Below are 20626 nucleotides of genomic sequence, written 5' to 3'. Positions count from 1 at the left end.
CGGACAACAGCTAACAGAATAGGCCTGCAAGGATTTTCATGAGAACCTTCCCTCATGTATCTAGTGCAAGACATATTAGAAACTGTTAGATAACTGATCACCGGCGTGCCTGTTTATTGTGGGAAATGAAAGGAGAGATGACAGACCATCGGAAAAGCTGTTGACATTGGACGAACCATGCTGAATTTTGCAAATGTTTTATGTTCCCACATATACATGTTCCTAGTTAGAGAGGATACGCCATTCTTCCTCTCCCTGCCATCTTACCCTCAATGCATTATGCATTATTTTCCTTTATTCTTGCCCGGATTGATGTGTGCTACTGGTAACAGAGATTTCCTTATACCCTAATCTTTTTGCAGGGAACACTTTCTCCAACAGTTGATCATAGCTACTGTTGTGATTACATTTCCTTGATTTAATTAACAGCTGCTACTGCAACTTCTTGGGGAACTCGGCTGCGTCTCTGGAACTACTCTTTATGGGGATTTCAGTCTTTGACTAACTAAAAGCTCCGGAATCTTGCACATTTTCCAAGAGAACCCTTTATGGGTTCTTATTTAGGTTAGGACTCTTAGACTAAGCTAGGGACTATTTCCTTTATGGAACACGCTGTCTATATTATGCTGACTAATTAAACCTTTTCACGATATTTCTGTAATTTGACTAATCTGAATAAAAGCGACAAAAACATAACAGTTCCTAGTTATCTTTTGAAAAGGAACTTTTTCTTTAGTATCCTGATAATCTCCCAACCTACCGTGTCCTTCGAGATGCCACAGCATCGTTTCCAGCATCAGGCACACCCCAGAGTGTATATTTTTTCCCCCAAGAAAATGTTTGTGAGTACCCATGCTCTAGTAAATGTGTTAAGCTCCAGAGCTATCTTACCCCTATTATTATTACCTGAGATTTATTGGGCATGCAAAGAACTCTGCGGCTGGTGCCTTAGCCCTACAGGATATTTTAAAATGCAGACTTTGCAATCAATTTATGCTCTTTGCCTGTGGTGGCACACAACCTGGTGCTTAGCATCAATGCAGGCACCCTTGCACCATGGGGCATGGGTGACTGTGCTACAAGCAGGATTGTTTTTGTGCAGGGATTGACACCTTCTTGCACAAAAATAATCCGCTGAGGCTTTTCCCACATTTTAAGTAAGCTGCAGAAGAATAAAGATATTGCTCCTCGTTGCGCCTCCCTTGAAAAGGCACAGTATTTTGACGTATTCACAGGTTTGCCAGTCTTGGTAAATCTGGTAATGTGCCAAAATCCATTGGCGGATGCGTGGGAACACTCATGCTCCACCCATGGAATGCCTTACCAGGTCACAGAAACGCACGGGAGCGACTTGCGCTGCCTTGCGTTACTTCAGATTTACCAAGCAACGCAGGGCCACCACGCAAGGTGGCTTTGCTTGGTAAATCTGAAATCAGTATTGTGAGCCCTTGCAACACCATGTGATGCAAGGGCAACACAATACTGTGATAAATCTGGCCCAAGAAGTATAAGTTGAGTTCCTGATTTGTCACCGGATGGCATCACTTTTTTGGTACAACCCTGACGCAAAATCGCATTTATTAAATCACATAATGTGCTCATATGTACTGTTGGTAGACCTCTTAGATATGTAAAGTGTTATGATCTGATGGCACGTTCTGTGCAGTCATGGATTGATGCCACACACCGTGATGTCACATGCCATGATGCCACTTGCATACTTAGGGTCCCCACGTATTTTTTTTAGGGATTGTGCCCTGTCATCAACTTCTACATGATTAGCAGAGTTCAACAAAAAGGTTTCAAGCTCAGAAGGACCCAAAGCTACAATTTGCCAAGCAGCTGCAGGTCATCTGAAAAGGTTGACTGATCAACTTTTAGTTGCCGAATGCTACAGTCACCTAACTAAAGTAACTGGTTCTAATGAGGTGAAACTTTGGCCCAGAGTTATTGTTACAATGTCAATATAATTAAATAAGTGGAGGGGGGGGGGTTACACGGATTGTACAATGAAGGCCACTCGCGAATGGTGAACACCTATGAGGAAACGTTCCTCTCTTCTACCAATTGACCTCATCTGCAAGAACTGGCCGAAGCGCGCCCCGCCAATCAGATTTTTAGGCGGTGTCTGTCACCCTGTGAACAGCCAACGCTTTGCATAGAGGTTCTAGGGGTTAAAGAAAACGGTTGGCTTTAGGACCTGGGGAATTCACAAGCCTCATGCAGCGCACATTCAGGCCCTCTTGGGGAGGGGTGGTTTTCCTGCCTCATCATTAATATTTCTCACCTTAAGATCCAGATCGTCTGCCACCTTCTGCCCTGTAGCTCGAATCGAAACCTGCGGGTATATCCTGATCTCTGTAAAAGGGATTACTCCTAGATAGTGCTATGCAAGCCGAGGAGAAGAAAGTCAAACACGGCTGCCTTTAGGACCAGGCAGGGCATTCAGGGGAATAAGCATAGACTGTCCCAATATTTCGGATTCCCGTGGGAACCCCGGTTACATGCATAAGACAGTAGCTACTACAAGCAGGGGGTGACTCTCGCTTGCAAAGCTAGGAGTTGTACAGAAGGGGGGTAATTCGGTAGTCTCTTTCTCCCCCTCCCTTATCCAATCCCAGCAACAAAGCAAATATGGCCGGCCCTAGGACCAAGGGGAGGGTTTCAGCAGCACAGGAAGAGGAGGTGGCAATTACTCCTCCGCTCTGCAATATGTAATACTACAACTTCCATTCATTCCGGGGGCTCAAGGAGCACACACCAAGCAGCAAATGTAATTTTATTTATGCAATATTTTAGAGCAATACTCCATATGATCATAGGCAATGCGGTGGCAAATTTCTGAAAAGCGATGTGAGTCCACCGGAAGAGAGGATGGGGACAATAAGAAGTGCAGCACACCCTTCGTGACTCTGGACAGCAAACGTATTTATAAACACAGAGGACGGACTCGCAATAGCCTAGCAACTATGGATACTATTCTATATCACACCATTCAGCTCTCATGTGGAAAACAAACGGGCAATCGAGTGTTATACATTATGTTGCATGAAGACAACTAACCGTTCAAAATCATCGCACCATCATAATGTGGTTCAACAGTCCGATTTTATAACTTTAAACTAGATTGGATTATCTAACCAGGTTTGGCTGTCCAATGCTAACATGAGAACACCTGTCAACCTTTACCAAACAAATGAAGTATTACATTCACGGAAAAGTTTGTCAGGTTAGGTCTGGTGGTTTAGTCCTTCTTTGTGTTTTATTGCAAGAGAAGTAAACCATCTGGGCTCTTTCTTTTGTGTTCAAGTGGACTTTTTTTTTAATGGCTTTTCTCCCCTTCCCTTCTTCCCCTCTTCCCCTTCTACTTTTGAAGTAAGCTCTTCTCCCTTCTCAACATGGCTTCCAAGCCACCACCTTCCCCCATTCCATGACGTAAAAGTTAGCTCGCTAGTCCCTTTTCCATATCGCTTTCGGAGGGACGGTTTTACAGGGTGCACATTTCCTGTTTCCTAGCAACAAAAGAAAGTGTTTGTTGTCTTCTGGGGCAGAAAGGGGCATTTTTCCATCATTTTTTTCTTTAAAAAAAGAATCCATCTTTTTGATCTAACGCCCCCAACTTGCAGTTCGAACTAGGGATATCCCCTACTCTATCTAATCTGGGGTTTCCCTGCAGGGCCTCACCTCTGTTTGCTTTTCTCGCTCTTAAAGGGGCCGGATCCCTTTTTACCTGTGGTTGAAGTTTTTGGGGGCGTCTGTCCCACCCTGCTCCGTGTCCTTCCTCAGGAGATCATCGCTGGATGGCCTGGGGCCGTGTCTATTTATTTCTGTAATATATATTTATTTTGATGCCCCTCTCGTGGGCTGAGTATTACATTGGAAGGCTCAGCACTGCCAACCATCATCAAGCTGCACCGGCACTGGATTATTGCTCTTCCTTATTTTTATATAAATCACATATTTTGTAACTATATTTTTTAAATGTTGGAGATGCCGGAGGTAAGCTGTGCTTTTGTTTTACAAGCCTAGGGTGGCGGGGGAGTGGGCTATGTTGATGATCACTGTGGGCAAGGCCCGGGACCTGTTCAGATGGGCCCGTATAAGGATGCTAGGATACTGTGTGAGCATAATCGATTTTTATATAGATCAGTTCAGGTACAACGCTACGGATCACAGTGAGCCTGATAATGTGCCTATATCTGTATTCTTTACTCTATGTACATTCAGCGATGCTTGGATTTAAGTATAGAGTATCGCATTGTTTAATATAGTTGGTGTCCATATATAACTTGTATTGTGAACATCTATACAAGTGAAAATACATGTGTACCTATAAAAATATGTTCATTGAAAGCAGTGTACAGATAAGCATATATTTTCACATGTATTGTTATAAAACATTGGTCAGATTCCATGTTACATCCTTAGTACAACTTACCTATCTTTAGAACGCGCTACTTACGGCCTCCCGGGTTCTATGTTACAATCACATTAAAGAGGGGTCTGTTTTGTCCATACTCATGATTTATTTTTTTAAATTGGGTTTTATCTTGCTGGACAGATTGTGCCTTCTACCCCAGTTTTGGACACATACCCTAGTTTAGGAACGTTGCACATGAAAAACTAACATCGTGGTATAAACCACATTTTCTGATTTGAAGAGAGTAAATAGCACATAATAGTATGAGCATTCGCATTTTTTCTATAGTGCCTGTCCACCAATTATTTGGACCCTTCGTGTTTGTTCTTACAGACGTATATGCAGGTGTAGGTATACCCTGAAGGGTCCTCCATGAGGTTGCCCTTGGGCCCACCTTGTTCAAAAGATATTACAGGGATGTTTTATTGGACTTCAATATTCCCCTTGAACTGAGTTCCAAAGGGTTGATGCGTCATTGTGACCTTAAACAAAGCATTACAAGAGTGGAGTATTTCGCCAGGATGTATGCAATGGGGTGCATGCCATTTGTTCCAATAGCTAACCCATATTGCTGCGGCACTTTGTTTGAAGTGTTAGTAGACCTTGTGCTCTATGGGGTATGACTTTACCTGCTGCGTGAGTGGGCGTGCCGGGTTCATGTTGCTGGAGAATGTTTTTGTTTATTCTGATATTTGGCTACAGAGTTGGTGACACGCGTAATCCTATAATCAGAGTTAAGGGTTTAGTTTGTTGTCTAAGTCCGTCGGAACTTTTAAGTCTCTCTTTATTTGGTTTAACCTCAGAGCAGAACTGTCCCAGTAATCTACCTTACCCCGTATCTCCCGATCCCTTTGATTAATGGCATGATGTATTTTTCATGTGGAGAAGTTATTAACGAAGGTATTTAAAACCACAGCTGGAGCAGAAGGGGTTACATTCATGTAGTAAGATACAATTAATTGAAACGCACCCCTAGAGTATTGCGATGCTAGTCAAAATAAAACCTGCTACTCGACACATTTATTCATATGGCACCCATTCACAGGTTTATTACCAAATGTGAAATTTCAGTAGCTGCTGCATCATAGATTGCGTGTTACAGTCACTGTATATCAGTGCTTTAAGTAGCCAGGTACTGAGTACCTGCACTTTATTTTGCGATGGAGAGTATCTGCACTTCTCAGCAGAGGTGCAATGCTTTTAATTTGAGAGTACCAGCATTTATCAGAAGCAAGATAGTACTCTGGTATAGGGTGCCAGCACTTCTATTTTTCCACTCCAACTTCCAGGCGCTGCTGTACATAGCATAGCAACCAATTTCGTTCTTGTTCTGATGCTTATTGCATTTGCGCGCGAAAATCAGCATTGCACAAACCACACATGCAAATATTCCAAGAGTAATGTGTTAATCTCAAAAAGCTGTTCTTACCCAATGTAATGCTATTACATTTTCGACCTCCGAAAGATGAAAGGATGAGTCGTCGGAGCCAGCATTTGAAATTTTGACATGCAGGTCACAATAGATTTAATCAGTGAGTGGATAACTTGCTAAACCATGATGAATTTACATATTTCTCATCGGTCTATTTGCAGTAGGTAGGGTATAAAGGTGGAACTTTTCCTGGGGCGAAAAATTAGGCCTCTAATTTAGGGATTCACAAATGCAGTGGAGCGGAACATATGTCCAGTGAACAGGTTAACAGCCATTTTTACAGCATGGCTGTAATTTATTAGTGAACAGAAGGAGATGATGGAGGGAGTGCTGAAACTTTTCAGTTGAATCCATCATCGTTCTTTAGCTCACTTCGCCACCTCAGTTCAGACCCAGTTATATACAAATTAGTCTTGACCCTGTGCCTCATGGGAACAGTCCAGCCTGAACTGCCAAGCCAGGTCTTCCCTGAACCAAGCATCCTGGGATCGGTTTCAGGGTACACCCCCTCATCGGCCAGGCTAGCTTGATTACAGTGGCAAAGTGAGCAAGGGACCCACGTATGGGGATACCCTGCCACCTTAGGGCAACTAAAGCAAACACAAGGAGATGATGGACAGAGCGCTGAAACTTTTCTGACACTCACCCCCAGTCACAGATCTGGGTTTAATCCATCATCATTCTTTAGCTTACTTCACCGCCTCAGTTCAGACCCAGCTATATGCAAATTAGTCTTGACCCTGTGCCTCATGGGAACAGTCCAGCCCGAACTGGCAAGCCATGTCTTCGCTGAACCGGAAACAAGCTTCCTGAGACCGGTTTCGGGGTAACACCCCTCATCAGCCAGGCTAGCTTGAATCCAGTGCTCTGTCCATCACCTTATTGTGTTTGCTTTGTAATTTATTAGTGCCAGTAATTACTACAGTACCTCATGATATTAGCATCACAGACCTACTTGAGGCTGCTTATCTGACCAGTAAGGGCTTTTTCCAAATTTAGCAATCAAAAGTAATCTGCACAACACACCCCACACATTTGTATAGCGCCTTTGTTGTTATGATCGACTGTATAGTCCTTAGAAAAAGTAGATTGTAATTGTCCTGTAACTTTGGTGACACATCTGCACAAACCTTTCCCGAAAATATAGTTGACTTTTGGCTGAGCTTTGAAAGATTGGTTAAAGGGAATATATCAAAATGAGCAACCCAGTATACCCTTGTGGGCTTTGGGTAGATAAGTATCAGGCAATGTTGCCAACAAGAGATCTATTTGGATGTACATTTAAATAAACTAAACAATTACTTTTTGATGTGTCTTACTCACATCCTCAAAAAATGAAAAGCACAATAGTCAATTTACATTCAAGGATAAAGAATAAATAAAAAACAACCGGGTGTATTTACATCTGTGGTAAACCTGCAAGGACCGCCGATTGTTACTGCAGCCAGGGCTTTACTCAAATTGTGACACAAGCAAGACTCAAGCGTGCCGTCAAAGGCAAGCCAGTAAGCCTTCGCCAAATGATGCTTTCACTTATGGCTTCTACTCAGTAGCCCAGCACCTCCCACATAGTTAGCGATATGGGTTTAGACGAGTAAATGTATGTGTCTTGTAAAGCGCACTGCTACCCTGAGGCGTCCTGGCGCTGTAGACCGCTGGGGAACCCGTCCTGGCTATCCCTGTGAGATGGTCCCTCCTGGGTATCTCCAAGGTGAAACCAGGCATCCCCGGCGAATGTGGGGGGCCGTTGTGGAGATGAGGCAAGCTAATGTCCAGAGTTGCCGAGTGTGATCCCTGGTTAGAGTAGGCACGAGGCGAGAATTATCGAGTCCGCTGGCCCTGGTCCACGACCCTGCCACGTCGGGAATTGAACCCTGGTCCCGGGCCGTCCTCTGCTTCTGGGTCTGCTGCCTCTAACCAGTGAGCCACACCACTCCACAAGCCTGGAGGATAATAAACAAGTGTTTCGTTTCCACATTTCGCACTCAACTGCGTCAGCTGCTTCTATAAAATCTCCCTGATTGTTGTGTTTAGGGGTCTCGGATCTTCTTGTAGATTCATCTCAGCTGAGACTGAAATGTCAACACCGTAACCCATTTTCCTTTAATTGTTAAGATTGAATTCAGTAGACTTTGTTCCTATGTGTAAGTCCCTACCTTGTTGATGTATGGGAAATGGGCCTTAGACTACTGATGACTGGGGAAATGTCAGTGTTCAGTAATTATTGCTTCTGTCATCAATACCTTTGACCTCCCCTCTCCCCCCATTTTTTGGAAAGTCTTGTGTATTTTTTATGTTTCAAATACAATATAATTGATCCAAGTAAATACACCCAGTTGTTTTTGTTGCTTTTTATTTATTCTTTATTCTTGAACGTAAATTGACTGTTCTGCATTTCATTTATTGTGAATGTGACTAAGATGCATCAACAAGTTCTTGCTTAGTTTATTTAAATGTACTTTCAAATAGATTGTATGTTGGCAACATTACCCGACACAATTAGTTAAAGAGGGCACAGATGTTGGAGGATAGAGTCTTTGAAGTATGCATAGAAAATCTGTGTTCATTTTTAGGTCGGGGCCTACTAGACAGCCTAGCTGTATGGTTTGCTAACAACATCTTGGGGACTTTCGGACAACTTCCCTGGGATTTCATTCCACCCATTGCTTACCATTGGCTTTGTGGTTTGTAACTCATATTTGATTGCTTTCTGTTTGCTGGCTTTATTTGTTTTACGGTGTCCAGCTTGAGTTCATCCCTTTCCATGCCCAAATCCTATTTACTGTATTCTTCCACTAGTACTGAATTTCTGCAACAGGTCTTGTTTTTATCTTGTCACATTTTTGCATTCAAAGAAATAGGTGAAATGTCAGGGTCTGTCTTCTACGGAGTTGGAAGTTTACTTTTCTTTCTCTGACTTCAAAGTGAGAGGATTTATATGACAATCATGCTGGGTACTCGGGGTATGCTCTCCGATGTTCTATATTTTGTCTAGTTAAAAACACATTTTAAATGTCTGTAAATGAACTATGCAGATATTTTAGAATATGGAAAGCACAAATGAAGCACATTATTTGGTAATTCTGAAGTGTGTTGAAAAAATTATTTTAATGCGATCAAATCAATACTCTAGGGGATGACATTTCCACACATCACCGTTTGTGTGCTATATATTTTATCAGTAAAACTGTATGTCTGTGCAAATCTAATGGTCATTTCAATTGAAGATGTGTTGTCTGTAATGGCAGTGTGCTTTCACACCTTGCATACTCCACTTTACCCACTCTGCTCTGCAGCACTCTACGACACTGCACTCTACTCTTTCCCCACTCCACACTATGCTACTCCACACTGCGTCACTGCACTTTACTCTGCACCACAACACTACGCAACTTCACTCGACAACACTTTATTCAACACCACTGTACTCTATGCTAATGCACTCTACCCCACACTACTCTACAATGCACCACTGCTCTCTTTGCCGATGCACTCTATTCCAATCCATTAGAAGCCACTCTAATGTACTCTGCACCACTACACTCTATGATACAGTACTCTATGCCGCTGCACTCTATGCCAATACATTCTACATCACTTTACTTAAAATCAACACACTCTACACCACTGCACTTTACGCCAATCTACTCCACACCACTCCACTGTACGCCACTATACTCTGCTCTGCAACACTCTACGCCACTCTACTACATGGCACTCTTCGTCACTTTACTCCAACCCCTTTATGCCACCACCAATACACTCTACGTCACTCTACTCTACACCATTTACTCTACGACACTCCACTCTGCAATACTGCACTCTCTGCAACTGAACTCTACGTCACTCCACTGCACTCTACTCTGCACCACTCTACTGTACCGTACGGTACGCCACTACACTCTATGCCACTCCAACCTACTATGCACCACTGCACTCTGTCACATTTCACTCTGTGCCTCTCTATTCTGCACCACTCTACCCCACTCTACCATACCACTGCACTCTGCAGCACTTTACTCTCTGCCGCTGCACTCTACACCACTCAACTCTTCGTCACTCTACTGCACTCTACGCCAATGTACTCTACCCCACTACACTCTGTGCCACTTTACTCTGCATCACGTCACTCTAATCTATTCTGCACCATAGCACCCCACGTCACTGCACTCTACACCACTCTACTCCATGCCACTGCACTCTACGCCACTATACTCTACACCGCTGCACTCTCATGCACTACTTCACTCTACTGTGCACCACTCCACTCTCCGCCACTTCATTGTACTCTGAAACAACCTACTCTGTCATCTACATCACTGCACTCTACGCCAGTGGACTCTATACCACGTTACTGAAAGCCAGTGCACACTACGCCTATCTACTCTGCACCAGTGTACTTTACATCACTTTCCTTTAGTCCACTCTACGACACTCCACTCTACAATAGTCCACTCTATGATGCTCTAATCCATTAAACCCTCCTCCACCCTACGCAACTCCACTCTACTCTATTCTTTGCAACTCCCTCTACGACACTTTATGCCACCATACTCCACTCTATTCTACGACACTATTCCACTGCTCCGCTCTACGAGACTCCACTTCACTCCGACACTCTATGCCACTCCACTCTACGCAACTTGACTCTACAACACTCAACTCCTCTCTATGTCATTCTACTCTCAAACTACTCCACTCTGTGCAGCTCCACAACAATCTACTCCGCTGTACGTCACTCTACACTACAACACTCCACGCAACATCCTCTGCACCACTCCATGACCCACTATGCCACTCCACTCTACTCTGACACTCTGCTTCCCTCAACTCTACTCCATTCTACACCTTCCAACTCTACTCCACTCTACACCCATCCAGCCTGACGCTCTTTTCATCCCATGACTCTCCACAACACTCCACTCTATACCACTCAACTCCACGCTACTCTTCGACACTCCCCTCTTAACACTCTTCTCTCCTTTGCCCCACTAAGTTTTAGCCATGCGGAACAGCCATGCTGGTTTACAAAATGCCTAAAACATATTTGCCAAGCTAATAGCTCTTACATAGGTGAGATCTATGATATTTGCCAATGCTTGTTTGAGTTAGCACAGGGGAAGAAATGTCAGAACAATTTAGTGCCAAATTTCACATTCACATAGTTGCCACTTCTGTATGCTTTTTCAAATTTGTTGCAGTCAATTTCAGTGTTTTTTTTTAACTTGTGATATCAACAATATGTCTAGCAGGTACTAAGATGTGGAGAAGTGTGGCTCACTGGTTAGAGTAGGCAGACCTGGAAGCAGAGGTCAGCCCGGGACCAGGGTTCAATTCCCGGCTCGGCTGGGTCTTGAGTCCATAAATTGTCCATGGACTCGATAATTCTCGCTCCAGTGCATACTCAATTCATGGGTTCACACTCTGCGACTCTGGGCAATAGCTTGCTTAATCTCCACAATGGCCCCTCGCGGCGGGATGCCTGGCTTTCACCTTGTGGATGCCCTGCTGGGTTATCTCACAGGGGAATACCAGGACGGGTTCCCTAAGCAAGCGCTTAGAGACCGGTTGGTGATTTGCGCTATATAAATATCTGTACATTTACATTTAAGATATTACATTTATGTATATCTGACCGTTGTTGGCCATCGTGGTGTCTACAGACATTTTTTTTATCCTGTCCACTATTCTGCAATGTAGATGCTTCAAAAAACAGTTTTCAAGTTTTGAGCTGCAGAAAAATAAATAAATCGGACAACAGAGGGAGTGGGGGGCACGTACATCCCTAGGGTTAGCAACCTGATACCCTAGAAGATGGCAAGTCACATTTAATTAACTGATGCTCAGTGCGTGGGCCATAACATTCAAATCATGGCTGCATGCACTAAAAAAGGATCACCACCTCTTGCAGGTAACAACAAAAAATAGTTCCCCAAAATTATTGAAAAATCAGTAATGGTTCACCAAAAAAGTATGATTGTTTTAAGAAATTGTATTATTATTTGGGGTGGGCGACCTCTTGGAATAATCACAACTCCTATTAGGGTGTACCCATAAAATCACTAAATTAACCTAAGCTCAACACCCTGGTAGGTCTGAGACAGATCAGACAGGCATAACTTAGGGAAGTGTGTAAAGTAACTATGCAGCACCCTAACATCAATGAAGTCAAAATGCCAAACAATAACAACCCTAACCAGAATTAGAAAAATAGAGTAAAATTTTATAAACAAAATGACAAGAAACCAATAAGGGGAATCCGAGATATGATTTTTTAAACGTTTTAAGTAGGAATTGCTCCAAGAAGCACAAAGCACCAATGGTAATTAATGGTTCGCAGTAGACTCTGACCTGGGCATAATTTGAGGCGGACCGAGATGGACTGCTGGTTGGATACATCAGCCTGGTTCGTCCTGGTCAAAGATTTTACTTTCTGACTTAGTCTTCTAAGTCAATCAATAAACGTGGGGCTGGCACTGTCTAATATACGTGTCTATTACTAGGCGGCTCACCTCATAGTTCTCAATGATGGGTTGCTTGGACAATTCCACTTTCCGGCTAGAGCAGGAGCAATAGAGCAGGAGCAAGGAGGGCCACGTTCTTGCATTTTATATATATATATATATATATATTCGGAGTATCTTTCTCACCATTCAGTTCACACTGGCGGCCTGGGATATGGCCATGAAAACTATAGGGTGGCATAGCAAACCTACGAGGGAGAAACCCTTATGTGAGTGACTGTGGCTTCCTGAAATAAGAAACCCTCTGGGGATTCCAGGCCTGGGACTTAAGCGATATATCCAGAGTGAAGGACTTGATGGAGGGTGGCGATATCATGCCGTTCTCCTCGCTCCAACAAGATTACGGGATGAACGTGAATCGATTTTTAATAAAATATACCCAAGTGAGACAAGTGGAGGGCAGAGGGAGTTCCCGTGGATGGTCTCCCAGACTTTACCCCTCTAGAAGGACAGCTTTTACAGGATGAACTAGGGAAGGGTGTGATATCCCTGACATATAAAACTCCCAATCATATGATACCGGTTAACCTACTTAAGCTGCGGGGGAAATGGATGGAGGAAGGGGGGGATATGGAAGATATCGATTGGGAGGGGGCCCTAATGCACCCAAGGGAGGTAGCAATCAACACAGAGCCAAGGGGTGAACTGATGGGAGCACATGTGATGTGGACCATTGTACTGAGGCTTATATCTTGGTATTTAGTTATTTGGCTGTTTCTGATTTGTCTGACTGGCATCAGGGAGTAAGAGGGGGGCGAAGAGGGTCGGGGGATGTTCATGTTTACTGGTATTATTTGGTGGTCAGGGGAGTTGAGCTCCAGTGTTAATATATGGTGTTCTTTGCTCCTGCTGCAATGTTTTGACAATAAAATTAAAAAAAAAAAATTCTAACTTCATAATTGAATTAGATTTTTTTAAATAACTATTAAAATAGTGGTTACCGGTTTTAGTATTTTACTCTGTACTGTGTTTCTCTACGGGGAACAGCTAGGCTTGCCATTGTGAAACTAGATTTTTGGGTCATGTCACTGCAAGGCCATGGTATTAATTTTCTTCCTATCTCACTCAATACCATGCACCCTCCCTTATTGGCTGCAATTCTTAAATGGATAGCTTACTAATATTTAGAAGGGAAGTATTTACTTGTCAAAAAGGTTTTTTAACAGGTCCCACTGCAGCAGTATGGCCACAGTGGTAGGCCTCACGTTTGCACTTGAGTGGATGGTAGTGGAGTCCACAGTGGTGGTCAACTTCCAGGCACTGGGTGCATCTTTTACACCTCATGTTAGGACTTACAGGCAAAATAAATGTGGGAGCAATAAACCAATTTAGGCTACGGGGAGCACAGACACTTTACTACTGGTTAGCAGGGCTAAAGGCACAGAGTTATAAAGCCAACAAAAATATAGGACCCAGCAAAAGTGAAAAATCCTGGGTGAACATGCAGAAAACATGGATTAGCTGCAGTCGGGGTCTGTAAACATCCATTGAATGTTCCCTGAAACCTGCTAAGGATTTGAAAAAAATTACCAACAGCAATCTCTCCCGGGTTACAAATTTAAAAAAACAAGCATAGGCAAATCCAAATACTCTTCCTTGCATTTTCCGACCTGACAAAAACATTAATAAAAGCCTGCTTCAGTGAAAAACCGAAATGATTACTTTCTGTATTCATTGCATAGATGAGAAGAATAATCTAAAGTGTGATGATTCATTGTACTTTTGAAATGTAAAATAGTCCCTCATGCATTGAACTGCATGCCATGGATATAGAATGGTACAACAGTCAGCCACCAGCATGAGCGGAGAGAGTAATACAGTTAGAAATCTATTTTGGGTCAAAGCCCATTAAAAAGTTAAAACAAACGGATTCTTTGAAAACCAATCCATATAATAAGAGAAAGCATCTTACTTATTAAACAACTATTCAGATTAATGTCGAGACCGCAAGCCTTAAGAGCACTAATAGATTCTTCGAGATAAAACATTGCATATGATGATTATAAGAACGTCTTAATCATTTAGAAACAGTATTTTGTCTAATTTTCTTGATAGCCAACAAAGCGTGAGACAACGAATACCACAGGTCTTGAGGTATCTGTCTTTATCAAATTTCTCACAGACCTCACACTCCAGGTGCATGTTTCTTAATAATTGCTTAAGCTATTTTGCCCTCGGAATGGCATACAACAGCCGGAGAAACAAAACGTGTGTTGCACCTTTAACTCACTTTGTCACTTGTAGCAATGTCTTGTTCAGAGACATGTTAAGGCATGGGCAAAGTAGACAATTGACCAAGGCCCTGCCTTTCAAGGTGTATAGTGGTAAAAAGTGGGATAGTTACCTTTTCTGCTATAATAACTTTGCGCATTAAAAAACAGCTTATTTTTCTAATTGACAACAAGCACACTTAACAGAAACTTCTGGCCAGATTTAATAAGGGTTTGTGCTGTGGCAAATTGATGCATAGCAGTGCGGACCCTTCCAAGAATATTGACTAACTTACGAGCTGGAAAGGTGCCCTTTCCTCAGTGCAAATAGTGCTTTGCACAGCTTTAAACCACTTTGCACCTAAGGGGCATTATCCGGGTCTGACATAGACAAGTTAGTGCAAACACCCATCATTTGTTATGCAAACTTCGACCAACAAGATAGCCAGACACGCCTTTGTTTAAAAAAGAATGTCTGTATGAAGCAGGTACTAACTTGGAGAAATGTTTTAATTTCTCCAGAATTCATACATTGTGTATTTGCTGCAGAAGCACGCGCACACACAATGTGTGGAATTTGTCTAGGCATAGGCTTTTGTTCTGTAAGGGATGGCTCTCAGTACAAATCCCATGCTAGACAGCACACACACACCTCTACATCATGATGCAAACTGTTTTTGCTCCACCACGATGGTAATTAGCAGGAGTAGTCCATTTTAAAAAATAAATATGGCTCTGTGTTTCTTTCTCCTACTTGTGCAATACAGTGCAACAAGTTTAGTTTGTCTACCATACATCCCTCTAAATATACCCAAAATACATCATTTAACTTCTTATTTCTCTACGTCTTTATAATGTTCTGCCCATCTTTGTATCACACTCTTCGCCTACGTCTTTACCTATCACTCTTGATCCCCCTCTCTCTGCCTCCACTCTCTTGACCTCATTCCTCTCTGGTGCCTTATTGCTCTTTTTCCATCTAAATCACCTGTCATCACCTATCACATAACCTCATATTTTTCCTTATCTCACCTCTTTCCATATCTCTGATACCTTATTTCACAACCTATTTCTCAGCCCTTTCTCTACCTCTCCACTCCACCTCAACTCACTATCTCATTTCTCTCTGTACCTCACATAACCCTCACTACCTCACCTCTCTTTATTCCACTGCTCGCTGTCTCATAACCTAACACTTATGTTTGCCTCGCCATTAGTTTCGCTACTAGGGGTGTGCAGAATAAATGTCACTTGCAATTGCACCATTAGGTGAAATTTCAACTGGGCCAATTTACTATCTCACCTTTCCATCTCCCCTTTCTCTCATTCTACCTCTTTTCCCCATACCTTACCTCACCTCTTAAATTATATCACTCCTTTTTTTGCTACCTCTATTTCTCTACCTCCTTTTTCTCTCTCACACAAACACATATCCATCTCTGGACCTCCTTCTCCATTTCAACTCACCCCTTCGCCTCAACTGTGTCTCTCAACCTCTTGAATCTTGATAGACCTCCTTACTTCACTATCTTTTTTATTCTCACAACTTTCTACCTTAGTATAACTAGAGATTATGAAGCAGATGATGGAATATGCGGCGTATAGGCAAATCCACAATAATACTGAAAATGCTGCGGCCGCACAGTTGCAGGAGCCCTGAGTATAACCTGTCACCTCCTTCTCTATTTTACACGTCTCTCAACTTTCTTTTTTTGCTCTATATCACATTTCTCTTTCTCCCCTTCATCCCTCTCTACCTTTCTGTCTTCCTGTCTACTCTCTTTGACTGCCCCTTTCTCTATACATCTTGCTTTTTCTCTCTTGCATCTTAATGGTTCCTCAAGTTTGGGCATCCCTTTACCTCTCGTTGACTTTACCTCTGTTTAGTTCCCATTTTTTCTGCATTACCTCTCTTTACTTCACCCCTTAGAGTACTGCTTCTTTCTGAATTTTCTTCACTCTGTATTTTTCTCTCTCTATGTCTCTAACACACTTTAAAGCCATACCTATTTCTCTACCTCTCTTTACCTGCAACTTTCTCTTTCTACCTGTCTTCATCTTACTTTTTGGATACCTTAGTTTCTCTATTGACTTTACTCCTCTCTCTGCCTCATGTCTTTCTATATCACCTCTCTCTATGTTCTTTTACCTCTACTGCATGTCTCTACCTATACTGTTCTCTTTATGTCTCTGGCCATCTCCTGTATCTTGCCTTGTCAAAGGTTATTGTCTAGTCAGAGAAGTGCAGCATGCAAACAGGAGAAAAGGGACAAGGCAGGGTAAGTGAACTGAGGAGAGCGTTATTAAATTTTAGCTAATGGAATGGTGAAAATCCTTATTTATTGAAAATGGCTTGATTTGCCTGCTGGTGGTGCAAAATGATGATCAATCCCTGATCACAGGAACATTAAATGGATGAAAACTGAATTCCAGTTGTTAGAAATGGGGGTCTCCTGTTGGCAATGGCGGGCGCCAGTGTCCAAATAGGGACCCTTCTTCCTAAGTCAGGGCAAGCGGGCTACCCCCTTTGACAACCCCTGCTCAACCCTGTGGTAACGTAGCACGAGCAGTTAGGCCTATCTCAGAGGCAGTGTGTGAAGCATTTATGACCATGTACAATAAGGCAGCAACAACACCACAAAAGGACACCAGTCAGGTAGGTATACAAAAATAATATCTTTATCTAACAGTTTAACTTGAAATTCTCAAAGCGTTTCAACAACTACAATTCACGTCAACCCGTAGAGACTCCAAAAGGCAATTACGTATTCACCAGAAAGTGACACTGACTAAGTTCAAGGCCGGGGCCTACGCGACCCGTTGCGCACCCGATACCTGTCGGTGAAAGGGGACACAGCACGCAGCTTCTCGAAGAAGCAGAACCGAAGACAGGCGGACTCCAAGTGACCACTAGTCCGGGCTGCAGAGGTCCGTAGCATGCACCCACAATGATTCGGGGCACTCTGGGACAGGTGGGCTCTCAGCGGCAGCAGCACGCGGCTGCGGTGGCCCAGACGGGTGGTGGCGATGACTCTCGTCGTGCAGCTCCGTGGTGGGCTCACAGCGGCAGCAGCTCTCACTTAGCTGCTACAGCCCACGGGACGATAGCAACAATCCTCAACAAGGGTGAACAAGGTGCTGGCACACTGCGGCAGCAGCTCTCTCTTCGCTGCGGCGGCCCACAGGACAAATCCCAGTGATGCAAAGTTGATAAAGGTGCGGGCACTCAGCGGCGACAGCTCTCTCTTAGCTGCGGCGGCCCACTGGACAAATCACGATGGTGCAAAAGTTGACAAGGGTGCGGGCACTCAGCGGCAGCAGCTATCTCTGAGTTGCGGCGGCCCACAGGACAAATCACGATAATGCCAAAGTTGACAAGGGTGCGGGCACTCAGCGGCAGCAGCTCTCTTTTAGTTGCAGTGGCCCACAGGACAACTCACGATGGTGCAAAGTGACAAACGGGTGTGGGCACTCAGCGGCTGCAGCTCTCTCTTAGCTGCGGCGGCCCACAGGACAACTCACGATGGTGCAAAGTGGCAAAGGGTGCGGGCACTCGGCGGCAGCAGCTCTCTCTCTTAGCTGCAGCGGCCCACACGGATCCAGCAAAAGGTTCAAGGGGTCAAATTAAGAAGGGCTCTCAGCGGCGGCAGCTCTCTCTTTGCTGCAGCGGCCCACATGGATACAGCAAAAGGTTCAAGGGGTCAAATTCAGACGGGCTCTCAGCGGCGGCAGCTCTCTCTTAGCTGCAGCGGCCCACACGGATCCAGCAAAAAGGTTTAAGGGTTCAAATTCAGACGGGCTCTCAGCGGCGGCAGCTCTCTCTTAGCTGCAGCGACCCACACGGATCCAGCGAAAAGGTTTAAGGGTTCAGATTCAGGTGGGCTCTCAGCGGCGGCAGCTCTCTCTTAGCTGCAGCGGCCCACACGGATCCAGCGAAAAGGTTTAAGGGTTCAAATTCAGACGGGCTCTCAGCGGCAGCAGCGCTCTCTTAGCTGCAGCGGCCCACACGGATCCAGCGAAAAGGTTTAAGGGTTCAGATTCAGGTGGGCTCTCAGCGGCGGCAGCTCTCTCTTAGCTGCAGCGGCCCGCACAGGGTCAGCGAGTTTCAAAGGTGCCCAGTCCGCGGTCCTCACAGTACGACTAGAGGCTCCGGATTACTCGACGGAGGCCTCACCTGCGAGCAGAATTCCTTGCACTGGAATTCTGACTGGGTGAAGTCTAATGTCCCTGAGACTTCGGCAGGAGGCGTTCTCGATTCAGGCCCTCGGGTAGTTTCTTCAGCAAGCTTGGTGAAAGTTTCAAAAGTCCTTTCCTCTGCTCACTCGGACAGAGTTTCGTCTTGACATCCAAAAGGAACACACCCGGACAAGGCCCCAGCGCAGCATTTTATACCTAAAAAGTCTTTGTTCTCTAAGGTCGCAAATCACCGACTCCAGTCAGAACCAGTTTGGTGGGGTCGGGAAGCACTTGGTTTACGAGGTGACATCCTGCCCTTTCGGAATGAGGGGGTCTGCTATCAGCAGCCCAGTGGGAGGTGGAGCCATCATTCACCTTGCCAGGCACGGCCCTGCTCAAAGAGCCACCCCTTCCAGGCTCTGTATACCGATACCTACCTCTCTCTCTCTCTCTCTCTCTCTCTCTCTCTCTCTCTCTCTCTCTCTCTCTCTCTCTCTCTCTCTCTCTCTCTCTCTCTCTCTCTCGCGCTCTCTCTCTCGCTCTCTCTCGCTCTCTCTCTCGCGCTCTCTCTCTCGCTCTCTCTCTCGCTCTCTCTCTCGCTCTCTCTCTCGCTCTCTCTCTCGCTCTCTCTCTCGCTCTCTCTCTCTCGCCAGGTCTGACCCAGTTGGCCCTGCTGCTCCAAAACCAGACGACCAATACACATACTTGCAAAGCCTACAATAAAGCTTAGGCAAGAAACTACCGCGTTTTCAGAAGAGGCATTTCTAAACATGGGCTATATAAACAGTCCTTACTAAAAGGTGTCTCTCAATGTCCCGAGCACAAACATATCAAACTCGAAGTTCCTATCAGGTTCCTGGGGCCAGATAGGATGATAGAGAGTAATCCTCAACCGGCCCAGTCTGGCCTATGAGAACGGATCGTGTCCCAGTAGCGACAGTGAAATGGAGGGTAACTCACTATTGGACATGCTACACAGATCTAGGCATTATGGTTAACCTAAGTCATACAGACATTTATATACAGGGAGCATTCGCGCTGTGGCACTGATTAGCAGTGGCACGGCGCCCAGAGCATCTAAATCCAGCCAACATAAAAAATAGGAAGAGGAGAGGGGAAGGTAGACCCACGCCAATGATGCCAGGTCTAACACCAGTGATCCTCAGTTACAAGTATTTCTTGTGTATAGCTTTGTGGTAGTTTTTGGCATACCACTGCAAATGGTAGTAAACAAAGTGCGAGTGTCTCTGTCTCTCACTGCCACAAGAAGATCGTGCTACCTGCAGTGCTACCATGCTGCCAACGTCTCACTGAGCAGTGGTTTATATTTCATTTTCCCTGTAAATCTTTTTGAATATCACTTTTATTAGCTGAAAACAGTGATGCTGTGGCTGGTTTACAATTGGGGCTCCCGGTTTTATTTTTTTTATTTTTTTTTAACATTTCCGTCTGTATTTATCCATTTTTATTTTTTGCCCATCTTATTGGTATTTATCCATATTTATTTTGTGTTTTGCAAATATATTGAGTCATAAAATGGTAGATTTACACATTTATTTAACTGATAAACATGCACTCACACTTTGCTGCCTGTTGCGATTTATCAAATTAAGCAGCCGAATATAAAACACTACACTTGCAGGTAAATATCAGCATTGTAATACAAATAAATGTAACCATGCACATGTATTTAGGAAAATCTCAACCTCTTTCAACTTCCCATGCTGCCTATCTGCGTTCCTAGAAACCACAAAAAACAGCATGGAGAGTCACCTACAAGAAGCACAATTTTTTGTATTTTTCCGCTTTCAAAAATAAGTACAGACTAGAAACACTTTGTTTTCTGTCTGTAATTATCTGTAAA

General features: G+C 44.1%; 2 protein-coding genes across 3 annotated transcripts in view; one reads left to right on the top strand and one right to left on the bottom strand.

The window, feature by feature from the left end:
* ZNF668 (zinc finger protein 668) overlaps positions 1 to 2637 on the bottom strand; it is a 43228-nt gene extending 40591 nt beyond the window's left edge. Inside the window, exon 1 of the mRNA XM_085618721.1 lies at positions 2288 to 2637. The gene's annotated coding sequence lies outside the window, so the exon portion shown is untranslated. The remainder of the gene's footprint in view (positions 1 to 2287) is intronic.
* Positions 2638 to 3507: 870 nt separating this feature from the next.
* The window catches only part of ZNF646 (zinc finger protein 646), an 80933-nt gene continuing 63814 nt past the window's right edge, over positions 3508 to 20626 (top strand). For both annotated transcript variants that reach the window (XM_085618719.1, XM_085618718.1), the window contains exon 1: positions 3508 to 3999. The gene's annotated coding sequence lies outside the window, so the exon portion shown is untranslated. The remainder of the gene's footprint in view (positions 4000 to 20626) is intronic.

The sequence above is a fragment of the Triturus cristatus genome, chromosome 7, assembly GCF_964204655.1.
Source record: "Triturus cristatus chromosome 7, aTriCri1.1, whole genome shotgun sequence".
Classification (NCBI taxonomy): domain Eukaryota; kingdom Metazoa; phylum Chordata; class Amphibia; order Caudata; family Salamandridae; genus Triturus; species Triturus cristatus.
The sequence above is the reverse complement of the archived record's forward strand: the minus strand, read 5'-3'. Positions and strand labels throughout refer to the sequence as shown.